The sequence below is a fragment of the Anneissia japonica genome, unplaced genomic scaffold (assembly GCF_011630105.1).
Source record: "Anneissia japonica isolate Jap-2015-1 unplaced genomic scaffold, ASM1163010v1 scaffold993_len1110182_cov180, whole genome shotgun sequence".
NCBI lineage: Eukaryota > Metazoa > Echinodermata > Crinoidea > Comatulida > Comatulidae > Anneissia > Anneissia japonica.
The window spans coordinates 177,114-181,822 of NW_022749760.1; positions in this window are offsets into that span (position 1 = coordinate 177,114).

The following is a 4,709-nucleotide window of genomic DNA, read 5'->3' on the forward strand; positions in this document are numbered from 1 at the left end:
CTGTCAGAACAGAGATGATAAAGACACCTGTCTCTTATACACATCTAGATCAAACAAGCTATATAACTTGATACGTCACGTTGACATTATGATGAAATATTTACAGAGGTGTTGAAAGTTGATTGATGGCAGTGATTAGATATTGAATTTCACAGTTAATATGAACATTACATTTAACCAGTTCAACGTTATCTGTGTTTAAGCCCCGCCCCTTCTTGAAAATTGTTGCTAAGGTCCCGCAAAACAAAAATGTATAATGTACATAACGTTAAGGTCAAGTTCACACGAAAGCCCTAGTATCCGGATCGGAAGCTAACCGTTTGCACCCAAGTGTGAACGCCCGATTGGTTAGCCCTAACTGTTACCAGGCTCCAGATACGCTAACTGTCAGGGAACAGTTAAATTACATTATGAACGCACGGCAGTCAACGCTTATCAGGGTACAGATCCTGCTAAACTTTAGTTGCCGTGTGTAAACATAGCCTTAGCTTCCGTGTGTGAATAGCCTATGTGTTTGTAAGACCATGGTAAGACACGTGCGTATTCATGGCTATTAAATAACACGTTCTGACTGTTAAGGGCCATTAATTTGAACCATTATATTATAATTCATAAATAAGTAACAATGTCATTCTGATGTAATAAAATGTTTTACAGATACGTTGACAGTTGATACATGATCACATATACAGTATTAACTTTTACATTATTATCTACATTTTATGTACACCTACGCCTTAGCCCCTTAGATATTTGAAGTAGGGCTATAATAGATGAGTTGACATGGGTTGACAGTTCCTGTAAGTAATAGCGTCAAATAAAATATTGTAATTAACAGAGTGCGTATATAAGTGTGGATTTGGTAACATCAAATGTAAGCATCATTATATTGCTTCTAATATTTACAAAAAAACATTGGTTTTGAAAGCGTCAGTATAGTCTTTTGTGTTTAGTTGTAAAATATAAGTTGAAATCAAATTTACATTTACTATCTTTACGGCAGGTAGGTTGTCTCTGTGTTTAAGATGAATACATTGTGATATTGTTAGGACGTACGATTTTGTGTTGATTGGTGGTGGAGCTGGCTTCACCCTACTCTTAAATAGTGTTGTTATCGATCTTAATGCGCTGCGGCATGTCGGAAGAACTTCCATAGTGTATAAGGTTTTTATTTAATTGGAATAACTTATGTAATAAGTTATTCCAATTAAATAAAAACCTTATACACTATGTAATAAGTTATTCCATAGTGTATAAAGTTTTTATTTAATTGGAATAACTTATTACATAGGCCTAAGATATTTATAATTAATGATCCCTTCAAATAGGTTTTTCTTTTAAATTGATGGATTGAATTTTTAAAGTCGCTATTGAAACTTTAATTTTGATAATTTTTAAATCTGATTGTTTATTTCTAGTTTTAACTTGAAGCAGTTATATCTAATCTCATTTGTTTTTTTAATTACGAATCAACAGACGTTTACTCAGTGGCGTATCTAGAAGTCTTGAATGGGGGGTGGGGAGAGCTGATGGTGGCATGAAGGTAAAGTGGGTGGGGGGCTCGATGATCAGTTGAGGGGCGCTAATTTGCAAAATATTGTGATTTTAGGTGATTTTTAACAACTTGACCGTGACGTTTTTGGGTGGGGGCGACTGGGGGAATAGTTTTTGGGAGCATGCGCCCACCCGCCCTCCTCTAGATACGGCACTGTGTTTACTATATAACTAACACAAAATTTATTGACATAAAGGATCGACGTTACGTGTCCATCATGCACGCATTTCCACTTAATCTTGAAAATGCGTCATGATGGACACGTAACGTCGATCCTTTATGTCAATACATTTTGTGTTAAAGTTTTTTAATTAGTCATTTTAATTATGACAAATTTCATGTTCATAAATGCGCGACATTGTCTGAAATAAAAGAAATCGATTGATTGGGTGAATTATAATAATTAAAGTAAGTGTGTGTATATGTTATTACTGTTCTAGGTCCGAATTTATAGAATGGATTTGGTGATAACATAAAGAATTCAGTTTCACTGTCAATCTTTGATAATCGAGCTAAGAACAATTCATCTATCCTTCAGCATAAATTAAAATGTTACTATTTCTCTTGTTCTTCTCTCTCATTTACTTTTTCTTTTTCACGGTGAATATGAAACACGTTTGTGTTTATGTTTATTAGGAAATATAAGAATGAAAAATGATAGATAATGAAACTAAGAAAGGAACAGAAAAGACAAGATAAGGAAACATAAGAAAGGACAAAGAAAGGAAAGAAGGAAGTATTAGAAGAGAAAAGGAAAGAAAAACAAGAAACATAATAAAGAAAAATGAAAGAAATGATATGGCAATTATGAGAACGATATAGGAAGGAAAGATAAAAACGATAAGTAGGGGAAAATGGAAAATTTTGGAATACAATGAAATAGGAAGAAATAGAAGCAAGAAGGAAAGATAAATGAAAGGCTTTGGGATGGAAAGAAAAGTAACAGGCTATGAAATAATAAAAAAGTAGCACGCTTTTAAAGAATCTTTAAGAATTACTGTGTTGGTCGAATTGAATAAATCGTTACAATTACCAAACTATTGTAATAATTAATAATAATCATCAACTAATTGTTAAATTAATTAAACCAAACTAAAACCCCAAAATATTGGATAAATAATTAACGCTACATTTGTACATTTGTTTATGGTTTAATTTCTTCTCTGTTATTGTTAAGTGCCTGAGGTTGTGACAACGTGAGGCGCTATATAAATTCAGAATAATAATGATAATAATAATAATAATAATAATAATAATAATAATAATTATCATTATTATTATTATTATTATTATTACTGATACACAATCCACCGTGAAGGACTGCTATCGCATGACACTCTAATTCCTTAAATATCGATAGGATGATTGATTAGGATTAATAATGATAATGCATAGGCTACTTGGGTGGTCTTTTCATGAATAATAATGCAAGTTAGTGTAAAATCAACGTTTGATGTATAGTACATAAGTATAGTAAAAGGAATTGACAATGCTGCGTGTCAGCGAAGGTATTATATTCATACAAGACAGAGTGAAAACATCAGAAAACGAACATATTATAATAAGCTTTACATGTTATAATGATATTTATTTTTCTATGAACTGTTCACCAGCCAAGTTGAATTTGTATTCATCGCTTTTTGCGAATCGATTGCTTTGATGGTTCAGTTTTCTTTACCGGTACTGATTCATTAACTTGTAGGTCTCCAAAAGACACAGGTTTCAAAATGGAAGCCACTGAAATTACGGAATCGCAAGATGGGGAAACGCTGTCGCTCAATGAAGCTAGCGAAATTCTCAGCACGGAACCTTTCTTTTCGATTGTACTGCCGGTCCTCTACGTATTCTGTGCAATTTCATTTCTTGCAAACATCTTTGTTGTCGTGTTGATAATCGCCACCAAGAAGCTCCGCAAAAAACAAAACGTCTTTATAAGTCTGTTGGCTTTGGCTGACGCAACAAGTTCTCTGTTTACTGTGGTCCTGTTCGTATTTTTTTTACTTAAGATCCAAATTATTTCGGTGATAATGGCGGTACAAATGTCATCGCTTTTGATATCAGTTTGTACAATTACATGTATTGCTATTGATCGCTACATCGCTCTTTTGTGGGCACCGATGAGATATCATCTCATTGTCACTTGGAAATCTTGTGCTTTTGCCGTCATTATCGTAATAGTGAGTCAAACAGGTTTTGTCATACTCCTAAGTATATCTCAATTGTCTGATATATGTTTTCCAGTGATAACAATACTATATATTGCAGTTAATAGCATTATTTATTTAGTAATTTACAAAAGTATTCAGAACCACCGAAAGAAAATCCCCTCATCGACACACAACGTTGAAGAATCAAAAAGATTGTTAAAAACATTTTGTATTATTGTGGGAGTGTTATTTTTCACGTGGGGACCGGTTTGCTGTATTTTTGTGTACATGTTAACGAAGACTCATACCAAGACAACCATGTTTTTATTTTATTGGTATAATTGCTTAATGACGATAAACTCGCTGGCGAATCCAATAGTTTATTGGTTTCGACTTACCGAATTCAAGAAAGCAGCTAAAAACATGTTTTGTAAGACACGGTCTTGAATTCAGGCACATTCAATTATAGAAATACCAATCAGACATTAAATTATATATATATCTGTCTCTTATACACATCTAGTGTGTGTGTATGTTATTACTGTTCTAGGTCCGAATTTATAGAATGGATTTGGTGATAACATTAAGAATTCAGTTTCACTGTCAATCTTTGATAATCGAGCTAAGAACAATTCATATATCCTTCAGCATAAATTAAAATGTTACTATTTCTCTTGTTCTTCTCTCTCATTTTCTTTTTCTTTTCCACGGTGAATATGAAACACGTTTGTGTTTATGTTTATTAGGAAATATAAGAATGAAAAATGACTGATAAAGAAACTAAGAAAGGAACAGAAAAGACAAGATAAGGAAACATAAGAAAGGACAAAGAAAGGAAAGATAAGGAAGTATTAGAAGAGAAAAGGAAAGAAAAACAAGAAACATAACATAGCCGATAACACTGTTAAATTATATTTAAGAGGGATTAATATAAATTTACAACCAATTTCAAACACGCTATATAACTTGATACGTCACGTTGACATTATGCTGATGGCAGTGATTAG